Source organism: Podarcis muralis, chromosome 11 (genome assembly GCF_964188315.1).
Source record: "Podarcis muralis chromosome 11, rPodMur119.hap1.1, whole genome shotgun sequence".
Taxonomy (NCBI): Eukaryota; Metazoa; Chordata; class Lepidosauria; order Squamata; family Lacertidae; genus Podarcis; species Podarcis muralis.
Genome location: NC_135665.1, coordinates 31,816,521 through 31,833,984, shown reverse-complemented (window position 1 = coordinate 31,833,984; position 17,464 = coordinate 31,816,521). Strand labels below are relative to the sequence as shown.

General features: G+C 43.8%; 1 long non-coding RNA gene across 1 annotated transcript in view; it reads left to right on the top strand.

Annotated features, from left to right (window-relative positions):
• LOC114606531 (uncharacterized) overlaps positions 1-17,464 on the top strand; it is a 453,090-nt gene that overhangs the window by 62,383 nt on the left and 373,243 nt on the right. Inside the window, exon 3 of the long non-coding RNA XR_013394655.1 lies at positions 14,610-14,765. This is a non-coding gene — a long non-coding RNA (uncharacterized LOC114606531). The remainder of the gene's footprint in view (positions 1-14,609; positions 14,766-17,464) is intronic.

Here is a 17,464-nt window from a genome sequence, read left to right as displayed (position 1 = left end):
GAACACAGACTCCTACCTATGTAGCTGAGACTTTTAAGAAAAAGAATAGATGATATTTTCCCTAGTAATCCAGAGTTATTGTTGTTTGCAGACAGAGTCTATGGAAATTGAGTTGTGTAGGAGGCAGCAATAGATTATGAAATATCTATCAAAAGATTCAGCATGTGGGTGATAGTTTCTCTTTGATTGATGTTGCTTGCTCAGGGGGTAGAATCTCCCAAGATGGATGGATGTAATTATTCATGCACAGGCATGCACTTTGCTGCATGCATGCTAGCAAATCAGGTAATTATAAGTAGGCAGGATTAGAGAAGTGCTTTGCTAGGTTAGTGTGTGCAATGTTCAGTGTAGAACTACTTACCCATTTAATATTTTAGCATTTGTAGACAGAGGTCAAGCCTATAAAATGTGGTCCTCAGAGTCAGGTGATCCAAGCAGTACTGCCACTCAACTCCCAGTTTGTTTCTTTATTAATAATAATAATAATTAATAATAATAATAATAATAATAATTTATTATTTGTACCCCGCCCATCTGGCTGGGTTTCCCCAGCCACTCTGGGCGGCTTCCAACAAAGATAAAAAATACACTAAAATGTCACATATTAAAAACTTCCCTGAACAGGGCTGCCTTCAGATGTCTTCTGAATGTCAGGTAGTTGTTTATCACTTTGACATCTGATGGGAGGGCGTTCCACAGGACGGGCGCCACTACCGAGAAGGCCCTCTGCCTGGTTCCCTGTAACTTGACCTCTCGTAGTGAGGGAACCGCCAGAAGGCCCTCGGAGCTGGACCTCAGTGTCCGGGCAGAACGATGGGGGTGGAGACGCTCCTTCAGGTATACTGGACCAAGGCCGTTTAGGGCTTTAAAGGTCAACACCAACACTTTGAATTGTGCTCGGAAACTTACTGGGAGCCAATGTAGGTCTTTCAAGACCGGTGTTATATGGTCTCGGCGGCCGCACCCAGTCACCAGTCTAGCTGCCGCATTCTGGATTAGTTGTAGTTTCCGGGTCACCTTCAAAGGTAGCCCCACGTAGAGCGCATTGCAGTAGTCCAAGCGGGAGATAACCAGAGCATGTACCACTCTGGCGAGACAGTCCGCAGGCAGATAGGGTCTCAGCCTACGTACCAGATGGAGCTGGTAAACAGCTGCCCTGGATACAGATTTGACCTGTGCCTCCATGGACAGCTGTGAGTCCAAAATGACTCCCAGGCTGCGCACCTGGTCCTTCAGGGGCACAGTTACCCCATTCAGGACCAGGGAATCCTCCACACCTGCCCGCCTCCTGTCCCCCAAAAACAGTACTTCTGTCTTGTCGGGATTCAACCTCAATCTGTTAGCCGCCATCCATCCTCCAACCGCCTCCAGGCACTCACACAGGACCTTCACTGCCTTCACTGGTTCTGATTTAAAAGAGAGGTAGAGCTGGGTATCATCCGCATACTGATGAACACCCAGCCCAAACCTCCTGATGATCTCTCCCAGTGGCTGCATGTAAATGTTGAAAAGCATGGGGGAGAGGACAGAGCCCTGAGGCACCCCACAAGTGAGGGCCCAGGGGTCTGAACACTCATCCCCCACCACCACTTTCTGAACACGGCCCAGGAGGAAGGAGCGGAACCACTGTATGACAGTGCCCCCAGCTCCCAGCCCCTCAAGACGGTTCAGAAGGATGTTATGGTCGATGGTATCAAACGCCGCTGAGAGATCCAGCAGAACTAGGAAACAGCTCTCACCTTTGTCCCTAGCCCGCCGGAGATCATCAACCAGTGCGACCAAGGCAGTTTCAGTCCCATGATGAGGCCTGAATCCCGACTGGAAGGGATCCAAATGGTCCGCTTCTTCCAGGCGTGCCTGGAGTTGTTCAGCAACCACTCGCTCAATCACCTTGCCCAAGAATGGAAGATTTGAGACTGGGCGATAATTGGCCATCGTGGCCGCATCTAAAGATGGTTTTTTAAGAAGCGGTTTAATAACCGCCTCTTTCAGCGGGTCTGGGAAGGCTCCCTCACGGAGGGAAGCATTCACCACTCCACGAAGCCCATCGCCCAGTCCTTCCCGGCTAGCTTTTATAAGCCAGGATGGGCAAGGATCCAGGAGGCAGGTGGTTGGCTTCACTCGTCCAAGCAGCCTGTCCACATCCTCGGAGGTAACAGGTTGGAATTGATCCCACACAACTTGACTAGACAGGACTCTAGCACTCTCCCGCCCTGGCTCTGCTCCCACGGTGGAGTCTACTTCTTCCCAAATCTGAGCGATTTTATCTGCAAAAAACTTTGCAAAATCATTGCAGGAGATCATGTGGCCCATACTGGGCCCAGATGTCGCAGGTGGTTCCGCTAAATTGTGAACCACCTGAAAAAGTCTCCTGCTGCTGTTTTCTGCAGATGCAATAGAGGCGGCGAAGAAGGTCTTCTTCGCCGTCGCTATCGCCACTTGGTAGGCTCGACGTTGAGCTCTAACCTGTGTCCGGTCAGATTCGGAATGGGTTATCCGCCACCGGCGCTCTAGCCGTCTCAACAATTGTTTCATTGCCCTCAGATCCGTGGAGAACCACGGGGCTCTCCGGGCTCCATGCAATCGGAGAGGGCGCTTTGGAGCCAAACAGTCAATAGCCCTGGTTAACTCCGCATTCCAGCGGGCCACCAGGGAATCGGCTGAAAGGCCATCAACATGGGATAAAGCATCCCCTACCACTCTCTGGAAACCATTTGGATCCATTAAGTGGCGGGGGCGGACCATCCGAATTGGTCCCACCTCCCTGCAGAGGGGATGGGTCGCAGAGAAGTCCAGTTGCACCAGGAAGTGATCTGACCATGGCACTTCTTTCGTTTCGCTTTTACTTAGTGTCAGATCACCAACATCCATAGAGGTAAACACCAGGTCCAAGGCATGTCCGCGGCTATGGGTTGGGCCAGACTTATTCAGGGACAGCCCCATGGAGGCCATGCTTTCCACGAAGTCCCGAGCAGCCCCTTGTAAGGTCGTGTCGGCATGGATGTTAAAATCCCCTAGGACAACCAAGCTAGGTGTCTCCAGGAGGACATCCGCCACGACCTGAAGCAGCTCGGGCAGGGAATCCTTGGTGCAGCGGGGAGGTCGGTACACCAGTAGGAATCCTGTACCGCCCCTATTGCCCAACTTCCAGAACATGCACTCGGAAAACTGGGTCTTCCCAATAGGACGCCTGGTGCAAACTAATGACTTCCTAAAAATCACTGCAACCCCCCCTCCCCGCCCACATGACCTGGGTTGCTGTGCGTAAGAGAAACCTGGTGGACAAGCAGCGGCAAGGACAGGCCCATCTGCTTCATCCAACCAAGTCTCTGTCACACATGCCAGGTCAAGTCCTCCATCCATGATCAAGTCATGGATGGCAGTGGTCTTATGAATCATTGACCTGGCATTGCACAGCAGCACCTTCAGGTCATGTGGGTATCCCTTGCTGATTCTAGTATCCATCCGGTCAGGACCAGACCCGGAGGCAGGGATAGTCCTCAGACAACGACTAAACCTGCCTCCTCTGTAATGACATGGTCTGGTCTTAGCGTAACTCCTCCTCCTACCCGTGATCACTGAGATCGGTTGTTCCAGTGCATCCTCCCCTGTGGAACATGCCCCAGCCATTTTGTTGGCTGGGACCCACTCCCCGGCAGCCCTGACCCCTCCCCTTAAGAACAAGATAACACCTTAAAAAAAACAACCAATAAAACAATACAAACAAAAAACAGTAAAAATTACAAAAACATAAAATCAAACAGATTCCCAGGCCCAGTAAACATCCATCCCACCCCCACCCCCCCACTTACAAAAAATTCAAAGGAATTTAAAAACAACAACAAAACAAAACCAAAACAAAACATTTTAAAAGCACTCTGCACCCCTCCAGCAGTACCAGCAACTGTTCTAGTGATGCCCGTCAGGCCCTCTGCAGCAGAGCGCAGCAGTCCTTATGAGGAGGCTTCAGGCCCCGCCCCGGGCCAGATGGTGAGAGGCAGGAAGGAGCAGGGCCCTCAGACACTCACGCAGGAGGGTCCTCCTGGGCAGCAGAGCGCAGAGCAGAGCGCAGCAGTCCTTATGGAGAGGCTTCAGGCCCCGCCCCGGGCCAGATGGTGAGTGGCAGGAAGGAGCAGGGCCCTCAGATACTCACAGGAGAGTCCTCCTGGGCAGCAGAGCACAGCAGTCCTTATGGAGAGGCTTCAGGCCCCGCCCCGGGCCAGATGGTGAGTGGCAGGAAGGAGCAGGGCCCTCAGACACTCACACAGGAGGGTCCTCCTGGGCAGCAGAGCGCAGAGCAGAGCGCAGCAGTCCTTATGGAGAGGCTTCAGGCCCCGCCCCGGGCCAGATGGTGAGTGGCAGGAAGGAGCAGGGCCCTCAGACACTCACAGGAGAGTCCTCCTGGGCAGCAGAGCGCAGAGCAGAGCGCAGCAGTCCTTATGGAGAGGCTTCAGGCCCCGCCCCGGGCCAGATGGTGAGTGGCAGGAAGGAGCAGGGCCCTCAGACACTCACACAGGAGGGTCCTCCTGGGCAGCAGAGCGCAGAGCAGAGCGCAGCAGTCCTTATGGAGAGGCTTCAGGCCCCGCCCCGGGCCAGATGGTGAGTGGCAGGAAGGAGCAGGGCCCTCGGACACTCACAGGAGTCCTCAAGCACTTTCTTATCCCATGAGCCTGCTTGATCTTTCAGATGATCTGGAGAGGTCCTGTTGAGTGAACCACCCAGCTTAGTAGCTGGGATCTCAATATAAGGCCCTCTTGATTGCAGCAGTCAGGATACAATCCAATACTTGAGGTATGCCAGCTAAGGGGCTTAGGATTTGACACCTGTCCCATTATATTGACAGAATGCCAAATATCTCGTTGTCTATGACAGATATGCTGGTGGAAAGCCCTCATTATTCCAGTGGAACACTCAGAAAGCTGGCGGAGACACAACAGCAGGAAGGGTGCTCTTCTTTCTTCCAACCACAAACAAAGCCTGCTACTGCTTCAAATGGTAGCTTGGCAGCAGCCTCCAGGTGTGTTCCTCCAGGAACAGAATGCCCCTGACAAGGATGCAACACCTGAAGCTGCAGCAAGACTTTTTTTTCTATTAAAAGGTGGTGGGAGGACACACACAACCTTTAGCTACCATACAAAAGTCAACAATTCTTAACACCCCTACCCCCAAAATAAATATTAATACAGTCTTCAAGGGACTAACACATTTGGTCAGGGCCAGCTACTTTGGACCACCACTAATTACAGCTCATTTGGTTTAACAAGCACCTTGAATTTTTTTTTCAAAAGTCTGACTCGGGCAAACTTTCCCCATATCCTGGTGATTTCTAAAAGTTCTGCTGCATACCAAGTTGGTGAACTGTAAGACCTCTGCCATCCAAGACATTATCCTTGATGAGCATGCTGACCTGTTGCACGTTACAAGAGATCTGACTGGACAAGCTGAGAGGAGGTTTTTTGTCTCAGTTGTGCCCACCAGGATTTCAAATCCCCAAGCAGACTGACTTGGAGTTTGAGTTGCAGTAATCTTTTGTGAATCCATTGCCCTGTCCAGTTGGTCATGTTTAGCAGTTTCTAAGTGCACCTCTTGAAACAAATTCGGGATTCTCTTGCTGTATTGCTCACCCTACTGCCAACTGTTTCTATTCTTGAGCTGGCAGAGGTGGTTTCAGCTTTGATGTTGAGACTCACCTGGGCTACTTGTTGGGATGATTTCAATGTTTGTGCCAAGACCCTCTCATATGGGGCAGAACAAGAGTGCATGGTTTTCATGATCACCATTGTCCTGTTGCAACTGTTGCATGACCCCACCTCAGTTGTGAAGCACACTCTTAGACTTCACAGGTGATGATTTGGGGTTGGAGGAGTTGAGAATAACTAATGGATATAATCTGACTCATAGTTTTGATTCTTACTACTTTGCTGCTGTACTTGTAACTGAATTTTATTTTCACTATATTTTGAGATATTCCTTAAATGTATTCTGTTGGAAGCCACTGTGAGTGTCACATTTGTGGCACATAAATAATGCTGTAAATAAAGTTGCAACATAAATGTGCATTGAAATTAGAGAAGTTTAGTACTTTCTTTGTAGTTTAATTGGTTTTACTTGGTGAGTAAGAGTGATTCAGCCACAACTGAGTGCACATAGGTTCAGCTGGTATCACTGGGAGAGAATCAATTGACTGTTCATTTTTTTTTACCTTAACTGGATAATGCCACAATCTTGTAACACAGTTATCTGCTCAAGTCTACACTGCACCTAGTTTTATACATCTTTCCAGCACGTCTGTCATTATTTCCGATGAGTAAGAAATGAATTCACACTTGTAGAAGAAGTCCTATCAGTACCACTAGTTCACTAGCCTCTCACCTCCGAGGTTCAATTTCAAGAAGAGGTTACAATTAAAAATAACTTGGATCGCATGCAGTCCTCCATCTGTGTGCACCATGATAACGACTGTCGTGTGTGTCACAATTGTCAGTGTCTCCTTAGTGCAGTTATAGGAAAGGAATAACAGGGGTTCTTTCACAGGTCAGAGAAAAGGTATATTACCTGAGCTTTGGAGAAAATCTTCCACTCTGATTTGTTTCAGGTCAGAGCTGTTAAGATCTTTCACATTTATGAGTTCTTACATTCACTTGCCCACTGAAAAGGAGGTGCGGCTGGGAACTCATTGACTCCAGGTGCAAGAGTGTTCCCTTTGCCTGTGTGGAACTTTCACTAGCTTTTAGTTATTATGGCTTGCAGTAGTTTCCTCTCCACTCCCCTAAAAAGCAAAATGAGGACTGAGCATGTGAGCATTCCAGCTGACAGCAGCAGCAAGCATGGAAGCATTGCACTTTTTTTGTATCTCCCTATAGGTCTCTTAATTTAACGTGTTCATAAGAGTTGTGATTATGGAGATTATAAACAGCAGGTTCCTTGAAAGTATGTACCACTTATTTTAATAGGACTTGCTCACAAGTATATAAAGGATTAAAGATGTTCCGTGCAATCCTATACATGCTTACTTGCCCAGGCAGGTGCATTATATGACCCATGAGAGCAGCAAAATAACCAGACTGTACAATGGTGATGGAATAAAATCAGGTCAATTTTTTATTGACAGCAGCAGGTTGCCATAGCATTGGGTCCCAGGACCAGTTCTTCATTCCACAAGCCCCATGTTGATGGAATGGACCCACTGGGTTTGGATCGCTCCATACCTGTACTACATGAGTTGGCCAGTGTTGAACCTTGCCGTGGTGCAAGCCAAGCAAGCAAGGTCTCACTGGGGGACTAGGATGCAGATTCTAACTAGGTAGATACCGAACCCATGCTTTGGTTTGCCATGGGCAATCCCCCACTCAGGCCCTTTATGGGGGGCCCCCCATACTATGGTGATCCTGACCAATGCCACTTCCACCCTCTTACAAACATGTTCTTCCGCCTAACAAAGGAAAGCCATAATTTCACTGAGGGAAAGGTGAAAAAAGACTCCAGCCAAGTGCCAGTCAGGTTGAGAGGGGGGAAAACACATTTCTGGCCCTGTCAACCAATGACCCAAAATTGCTCAGTGAAGGCTGTAACCCAAAGGTGGGTGGGTGGGAAGCTCTCAAAGCAAAATGGCTGTGAGATCCAGGGGAAGGAGCCTTATATAGGCTTTCCCCTCCCCTCTTCTGCAAGGGCTCATGGGACAGTTTTTCCCATGAGCCCATCAAACAGAGAAGATACTGGGCAAAACCTTGCCCAGTATTTTGCTGCAGTCTGTGGGCCACAGCGCCGCAGGACAAAGGCGTCCCATGTTTATTGGGCACAGAAACGAGGCTTAGAAGGACTTCCAATTAAGTTCAATCCAATTTATTCCTAAGTAAATGTGGACAGGATTGCAGTTATTTTTTTTTCATGGTTAACTTATGTTGAACAGCTGCAGGCAACAGCAGTATGTAACACTAGTTTAAGGGAAATGGGTTATATGTTAATGCATCTTAGCTCACTATAACTTGGATTCTGCCATTTGTGAAAATATAAGCAACATATCCAATTAAATATGCAAATCACCAGCAATCCTCCAATTTGTCTTATAATTCCAATGTGGCTCTCAGAACAACATTCTCAAACCACAATCAATTGAAAACTTGGCATTATTTAATTGACTGATGAATAGATTGGATTAAATGTTAAGGTAAACTATGCATTATTTTAGAGCACCGAAGATCATATTCGACCAGGGTCATAGTGGAAGTGGCAGGACTCTTACCCCTTCCCCTGAATGTTGCATGAGCCTATGATCCAGGTCAACCTCACAGAGCTGCTGTTAAGATCAGAGAACTGCAGAGTTGGAAGGGACCACAAGGGTCATCTAGTCCAACCCCCTGCAATGCAGGAATCTTTTGCCCAACGTGGGGCTTGAACCCACAACCCTGAGTCTCCTGTTTTATCAACTGAGCTATTCCAGAGTGGGTGGTGGTGGGGATATGAGCTTAAAAACTGAAGCCCACAAGTTTGCTTCTTTGTGACTAATGGTATTGTGTGTGTGTGTGTGTGAGAGAGAGAGAGAGGTTATGGTGTGTCGGCCGAAGGGGTTAGGCCTCCTCCCTTGTGCTGGCCACAGTCCAAGTCTCTCATATAGATGATTTCATAAATGGGAAATTATGTTGGGGCCTCCAAAGAAGGAGCTCCAACATAAAATAGCAATCTAATTTGGCCCTTAGTAGATCTTGGTTTTTTTTCTGAGACAGCTAACAAGTCGTAGAGTTGGGTTCAAACCCTTCTGTGAACTTAAATAGGTGTTACTCATATAGGTGTGTATATTTATGAACTGCCAGGTCTTTTAATAAGGAAAAGGAATTTTGGGACACATAGTTTTGGTGGAAAAAGCAAGGGGAGGGGGGGAGAAATGTTCAAGCATTTCCCCTACATGTTGTTTCCCCATTCCAAATTGCCCTCCTGCATATGCTGTTCCCCCTGTTGCGTTGCAGACATGTGTTCAAACATGAATCTCGAATCCTCCTGTGAATATTCAGCTGGGAGAAAGCTTTGGAATGGAGAACTAGTGATACTTCCCCCTTGCTTCTGCTAAAAAAGCTGCAGTATCCCAAAACTGCTTGAAATATGCAGATAGGTAAAGGACCCCTGGATGGTTAAGTCCAGTTGAAGGCGACTATGGGGTTGTGGCGCTCATTTTGCTTTCAGGCCAAGGGAGCCGGCATTTGTCCACAGACAGCTTTTCGGGTCATGCGGCCAGCATGACTAAACTGCTTCTGGCACAATGGAACACCATGACAGAAGCCAGAGCGCATGGAAACGCCGTTTACCTTCCCACCACAGCAGTACCTATTTATCTACTTGCACTGGCATGCTTTCGAACTGCTAGGTTGGCAGAAGCTGGGACAGAGCAACAGGAGTTCACCCTGTCGCAGGGATTCAAACCACTGACCTTCTGATTGGCAAACCCAAAAGGCTCAGTGGTTTGTACCACTTATGCAAAGCCCTGAACTGACCGGTTTTTTCTTGTTGCCTGTTGACTTTGGGTGACATATATGCTATGCATGTATATCTGCAGATACAGTACCTGCTTGAGGTAGCTGCCTAGAGAAGATTTCCAAGGCCTTGAAACACTGCAGTCAGTCCAAGTTACTGAGACTTCAGTACTTCCAGGTCAAATGGACTAATGGTCTCAATAGAAAACCTTGCCTCAAATCATGAGTACTAGTTCACTGTTTATGATTTTCTATTTAAAATGCTTTAATACTCTCTTAAAAACAAAAACAAAAAAACCTTCTACCTTTAGTTAAGGCTCTGTGCCAATTGTACAGAGCTACATTTCTATAAAGGTCTTGTGGGTGCTAGATGGATAAGCAGATTGGCAGGTGCAGTATTATACAGAGCCCCATTAAAGTAGGTGGTTATATTATTAGTATTAGTACTTTCTGAAATTGCATGCCTTTTAAAAATAAAATGGATTATACTATTACTTGTCCTCTTTTAGCAGATGTATTTAATGTTTTAGTTATGAAATATTTGATGGGGGAAAACTCACCAGGGAGATTCTTGGCACTTGAAATTAAGTTCACTTGCAAGGTGGAGAAAGAATTTTAATAATTGCAGCAAAGGTAATTTGATACATTCCTAGCAATAAGTATGCCTGTGACACCATGCTCACTGCCACAAATCAGACTAAGGACTCTATTCATGAATGAGTCATGTCCCGCTTATCCTCCATTTTTATGTGGTGTAAATTTAATGGAAAGATCAGGTAGTGTGTCTTTTCTGTACTAGAACATAGCTCTCTTGACTTCTGTTTATAACAATAACCTTTTTATTAAAAGCGTGTCTCAGTTAAAGAGATCATTTGTACAAATTCAGTGATGTTGTAGTAGTAGTAATAATAATAGTTGTTGTTGTTAAAAAACACTTTTGTATTTATTTACAGCAAGCTCTCCTACGTAAAAACGTTATCTTATAAACTGGGATTTTCACATAATCTATAACCATGAAGCAAAGGTGTCCTGACGTCTGCATATAAAAACTCTTTCACTTTCCCCTGCTTTGTTCTGTTCCTTCAGAACTTAATAAGAGCTTACAAATCCTCCCAAAGGCCTATCTAGGTTATCCCCCTGTATCCCACAGCTGCCAACCAGATGCCTGTGGGAAACCAACAAGCAATAGCCCTCTCCTGCGGTTGTTTTCCGGCTACGGGTATTGAGAGACTTTCAGCCTCTGATCCTGAGGTGGCATATAGCCATCATAATTGGTAGCTGTTGATAGCTTTACCCTCCATGAATTTGTGTAATCTCTTCTAAAAGCCATCTAAGTTGGTATCTATCACTGCATCTCCTGGTAGGAAAAGTCAACAATTTAACTATGTCTGCCCTGAATCTTCCAGCATTTAGTCTCTTTGGATGACCTTCGGGTTCTAGCATTAAGGGAGGAAGAAAAACTTAATGCTATCTACTTTCTCCACATCATGCTTCCCCCACCCCCATTCACCAAACAGAACATTTCTTTTCATACAGTACGTTCTCCAGATAATTTTGGGTGCCCTTTTCTGCATTTTTTCCAGCTCTACAGTATGGTTTTTTTTGAGAAGCAGGAAGCAGAACTGTCCACAGGATTACAAGTGTGATCGCACCATAGGTTTGCATGAAGACATTACAATATTTGCAGTTTCATTTTCAGTCCCTTTTCTTACTCTTCTCTAGCATGGAATTTTCTAACATTTTCATAGCTGCCTCACACAAGACCCGTGATTTCCACCAGAACACCACAGTTTCTTTCCTGCCAGTTCAGACACCATCCATGTATACTTTAGGATTTAAAAGTGGTGTGATGTATTAACTATTTGTAACCCACTGTGGAAATCATTATTGTGAAGATGTAGGCGCTAACATATTTGTGAGTTTTTGGATATTTGGGATTGTGGCTGTTGTATAACAAAATTATGTGGATGCCAGGAACTAAATTGTTACGTACCCTCCAATATTTCTCCAAGGAAAATAGGGATGTCATATTCCATGTTAATAATAACAGCAACAATAATAATTTTATTATTTATAACCCGCACATCTGACTGGGTTGCCCCAGCCATTCTGGGCAGTTTCCAATATGCATAAAAACATAATAAAACTTGAAACATTAAAAAAACTTCCCTAAACAGGGCTGCCTTCAGATGTCTTCTAAAGGTTGTATAATTACTCATCTCCTTGGCTCTGGCGTCACATAACTCCATACCCTCCAACATTTCTCTGATGAAAATAGGGACGTCCTAAGGAAAAAAGGGACATTCTGTAAATCCGGGACTGTCCCTGGAAAATAGGGACGCTTGGAGGGTCTGCTGTCCAGAGATCCACATGTGCTCAGATGAGCACATGAGCCTTCTGTCATTCAGTACTGTATATTATGTAGGCTCTCTTCTGCATGAAAATCTTTCTCCTCAATGGAATTGAATGGAAAACCAGGGTGGACAACATAGCATCTATCACAGAAACCATTTTGTTACTCTGTCAGCATACTTTGTCACTATGGCTTGCTCAGTCACTGGAGACACTCTTTTGCTCTGGTATTATAACTTTTATTTTATTTATTTGAGGCATTTATAGGCTGCCTTTCATAATATCCATCCCAGGGTGGTTAAAGAGCAATCATTTACACACGCTGAAGAGCCAACAGGTACGCACAGAGTTCTTGTTTTTGTTTTGCTGGCTCTCTGCAACAAATCACTAAGCCCTCCTGAGCTGAGAAAGTAGTTGGCAGATGAGATGGGGGTGGTGCTGTAAGTGAACAAAAAATAAAATCCCAACAGCATATGTAGATCTGGTGAGTGTGTCGTTTTGGCAAACCCTGCTTGTGAGTATTTCAAGACAGCTTGACAGACTATAGGGGATTAGTTCACGCATACCTTTGAGTCTGCATACCGAAAGCCTTTTAGTAGAGAATTTTTATTATAGCTGTAAACCCTTGGAAAAGTTGCCAATTAGCTGAAAAGCATTATCTGGCTTTGTCCATCTTCTTTTCCTTCAGTTTACAGAAATATAGTAATAAGATAATATATATGTTGTACTCTTTACTGCAAGATACCTACAGAGGTGCCTGGTACTAAATTGTGCTGAAAAGTTGCTGAATAGTTATCTGGGTGTTCACAATGCCTCTTTATGTGCATTGATTAATTTTATATTCTTTGCTCCATAAATCAGGGTAATAAGGAACATTTCCAAATGTGCCACTGAAAGTACCTTTTGCATTACCTTTGTTCTATTTAGAACCTTGTTTGTATTATATACTGCAGAACAAGCTGATATACAGTTGCAGGTCTAGGGATGTGCAAGTCTCTCTTAGCACTCTTAACATGGTCAGATTATTACTGTGTTCTCTGATTCGACTTGATGTGTTCAAGGATCTTTTCTGATCTGAAAGGTCAGCTGCTTTTAGATGTGCACCAGCAGAATACTAATACTGTCCTTATTCAAATTACCTGGTACAGTACTTATTAAATTGATGGCCTTGTGCTCTAATTTAATACTGCCGTTGTTCAGAGACGGGTCGCAGCTGCACTCTGTGCTGAATTAGGTGGATCTGAGGCAAAGTTCAAGCAGAAACCATGGTTTTGGGCTGCATTTTCCCACTAAATTAGCAGTCAGATGCAGTGTATAATTAATTAGCACAAACCAGGGAAAGCTTGTCATTTAATAAGCCTTTTTTATTTCCACATTACACAAACAGTGGGAATTGATCCATTAAGTGCCTGGCTATTAATGCTGTTTAATGTATGTCTGGTTGCTAAATTGAGATGTCTAGTTACATACATACATTCAGTTTTCAAGAGCTCCTCACAGATTGCTCAGCGATTGCTGAGATTTTAAGTCATGTTCTACAAATCAATACCGTCTTATGAACATAGTTGGCTCAGAGATCTAAAATGTTAGGCGTTGCTTGGTTTGAAAACATTATGTCTGAAAGATGGTCCTGATACACTGTTTTTGTCTTTTTTAAAAAAATAATAATATCTGTTTACTATTATTGAATATAGTGTTCATTAATTATTAAACTTTGAGAACCATTCACGTCATGAGAAGAGCACAGAGAATTATCCGTGTTTATGTTACAGAAGAGGTGAGGCAGGTGAACAGCTTAGAAATTGCCCATAATTCTAAAACGACCCTAAAATGATTACCTCCATTGGCTGCAATCCAGAAGGGAACACGAGCACCACCTGCACATTTTCGGAGTGTTATACTCTCACCATCTGCCCTCAGAATATTCCAAAGATTCTTTTAAAGTGTCACTACATTTCAAAAGCAGTTTGGCGGGGGTGAGGGGGCAGTCAGCATGAGAGGGATGTTCTGTGCAGAAGTAGTTTGGCCTCTTTGCTTCTTTCCTAAGCTGATGAATGTTAATTTTAGCTTTATGTTGAAACATATCCTCCAATTTCTCCCCCTGCAAAAGAGGCTTCTGTTTTTCTCCCACATTCTCAGGGTGCTTTGGATTTTGATGGGTTCAGGGTTGAGCTTTCTTTAACACTGTAAGGTGAGAGCTGCAGGTATAGGGTGGTATATAAATGAAATAAAATGGTGTGTTTTTCTTTCCATGAAACATTTATTGTGCACTTTGCACCCAACCATGGCTGAAAACCCTCATGGGCGGAGTTCATAGAAATCATAAAAGTGAAGAGCTGGAAGGGACCACAAGGGTCATAGAGCTCAACCCCCAGCAATGCAGGAATCTTTTGCCCAATGTGGGGCTTGAACCCCCAACTCTGAGATTAAGTGTCTCATGCGCTACCAACTGATGACGTGTTCGCCTGGACTTTAATGGAAGCAACATGATAAGTTAGGGGAGGATGGTTACTATATACACCAGATTGGTGGTGGTAGCAGGGTAGGGTACAAGTACACGTTACTTGTCTAGAGAGCTATATGGCAAAATTTGGAGAAGTGCAAATATTAAAGATAGCTGAGTTTTGGTTCATGTGTTGTTTCAGGAAGTGCAAATGGAGTAGGTTTGCCTTCAAATGTGAACTGAGATGAACTGAATTTCTCCTCCATCGATAATAGATGGGCACACTGATTTTGTTTTTAAGGAAAGGTCTTCCTTTTGTCCCCCCCCTTTAATTCCGCACTGATTTCTAGGTGCACAGTATACAGCCTCTCTGCAATCCCATAATAACATGAAAGGTCACCTGAGGACAGGATGCTCAGGAACCCAGGAAGGCGGTAGAAGTAGGCCACTGGAGATATGACTGGTAGAATGAAAGACTCAGAGGTCTTGGCCATCTTGAAAGCAAGGTAAGCACAACAGAAACCCTATACCACCATGAAAATTTCATCAACATTTTCTCTCTGCTTTGCTAATTTTTAATACAATTTCTTTTCTCATCAGTTGATGGAGAATGGTTAAGAAAGCACATAATATATATTTTTTAGACACAGCTCTCATATATTTATTCATTGATGCCATAAATACTGCCATGCTACATCAGGCCAGTGCTTTTTTATTAAAAATTTTTTTAGGGGTACTCTCATTTTCACTCAAGAAAAATCACCATTTTGTAGTTCAAATCAGGAAAAATAAATACAGTAAATGGACAAAAGTGCAAAGAACATGCATTACCTCATGATGATGAAAAATAGTAATTTTCCTACTCATAGTGAAATACTGCCCCTCAAATTTTCATCAGTAAAGCACCACACTTCCACATTCCACACTGCTTCACACATTAAATGCTTGCTTCCGTCTGAGACTCAGGAAATGAAGCCGACATCGGAGGTGGTAACAAGGAAACTGACCAATCACTGTGCTAGATTCCAACTCCTGCTTCACACATTAAACGCTCGCTTCCGTCTGAGACTCAGGAAACACCATGACAGGAAATGAGGCTGCCATCAGGGATAGCAACGGAACTGACGATTCACCGTGCTAGAGAAGAAACTATTTTATTATTTTATAATTAGTTTCTTCTCCCGTTCGATTCACAAAATGTTTAGGGGTATGCGTACCCCTGCATCCCTCCAGGAAAAAAGCACTGCATCAGGCTGATAATCACCTCCAGTAACCTCAGGTAAGGGGTGTTTCCTTAGGCAAAGCATGATGGTGTGTATTTGTATTTGCCATCTTTGGCTGAGATTCAGTACTTGGTAATCAGAACATTTGGTCATCATGGCTAATGACTACTAATAGGATTCATTTTATTTGGGTCTTTTTAGAAGAATGCAAAAACCTAACCCAACAGCCTGTAGCATATTAGCATTCGTATTAACCTGAGATTCAAATACCCCACTCAGCCATGAATCACACTAGGTGACTTGGGACCTGTTGCCCACTCTCAACCACTGCGGCGTTTGCCCTCCTATGCGTGTGACATCATACTGGGTTCATAGGGAAAGGGCTAACTAATTGTAAAATGACTAACCAATGGGAACCCAGGGGGCAGAGTTAACTGTGTATAAGGTTTATGCACAGAGGGGGGTTTTTAGGGAGTTAGAGTTGTTGAGAAGACAGTCTGCAGTTAGAAGAGAGAGATAAGAAAAGTCTGTGGGTTGGGCTAGTCTGGTGGGAGAGAGTGAGAGAATTTGTTAAGAGGAGTCAGTCAAACAGTTGAGATAATCAGTCAGAAGGTATTAGGAAGGTATAGGCCGGTAAAGAAACTAAATTTAAGATACTGACAGGAATATTATCTGAGAAACCATAAACTTCTTAATGTTTGTAAAATAAACTTGTTTTTTTGGTTCACTTTTAACGACTGACTGGACTCAGTGTTTTCCCAGAGAGTAACTGGTTGGTGGCAGCAGGGAAGCGAGCACAGTGGTGGCACAGGGATCAATAGACAGGTTTTTTTAAATAAAAAATAATAATTTTTATTAAGTACAAATTAGAAAACATACATATTCACAACAAAAGAAAAAACAAAAGAAAAAGAAAATACATCTAACCAAGGAAAAAGAATTAGAGAAAATTTTGTCTCTTTTCATATTTACATTTATTTATACCTCCATAAAATGCTATTCACAATAAAGCAGTGAAATGAAAGATATCAGAAAAAAAGAACAAAGAAAGAATAAAAAAGTAAAAGAAAAAGATCATAAGTGAAAACTTTTAAAAGTAGATAAGTACTCACAATACATAGCTGTTTCCCATCTATATTTATATTCAGTTGTATAATTTCATCTTGTCATTATCTACCTTAAATAATTTTTTTATTATTATTATTTAAAAAAAGAAGACTTCCTCCGTTTACCTCACGCATTTTTAATAATCCGTTCGTCAGAACCTCTGTTCTTCATATTTTCCCTTTGGATTACCTTAATGTCTCACTTTGTATTTTTTATATTATGCACAAGATTATTCTAAACACAACCAGATTTTTGTGGTTGAGCCCTGGTTTTGTAAATAATCATTTAAGCACTCCCATTGCTTCATAACCCATTGCTTCATAACCATAGTTTTGGATTTTCTCCTTATTATATCCGTCAGTTTTGCTAATTCCAGGTACTCACAAAGTTTCCCCAACCATTCTCTTTTTGTTGGGATGCTGTCTTCTTTCCAATAGCTGGCAATCAAAATTCTTGCCACTGTTGTTGCGTATAGAAATAAGTTAGTTTTATCTTTTGAGATATCTTTATCTAGAATTCCTAATAGATATCACTCTGCCATTTTTGTGTGTGATATCCTTATCAATTTTTTTATTTCGTCATGGATCATGTCCCAAAAGGTTTTAATCTTTGGGCAGGTCCACCACATGTGGTATAACGTACCTTTTGTTCTGTTACATTTCCAACATTTCCAATAGATCAATAGACAGTTAAATGTCCGGGGACCCTGTGTGATCGCCACAACCACCTTGAGCTCCTTGGTGGAAAAAAGATGAGATACAAATGCAATAATTAAAGAATAGAAATAAATTCAGTAGACGTCCATTTGGTGGTGCATTTCCCGCCTCGGTCACAAGGGACATTTGAAGGACTCCAAAGCCAGAAAGGACAAGAAA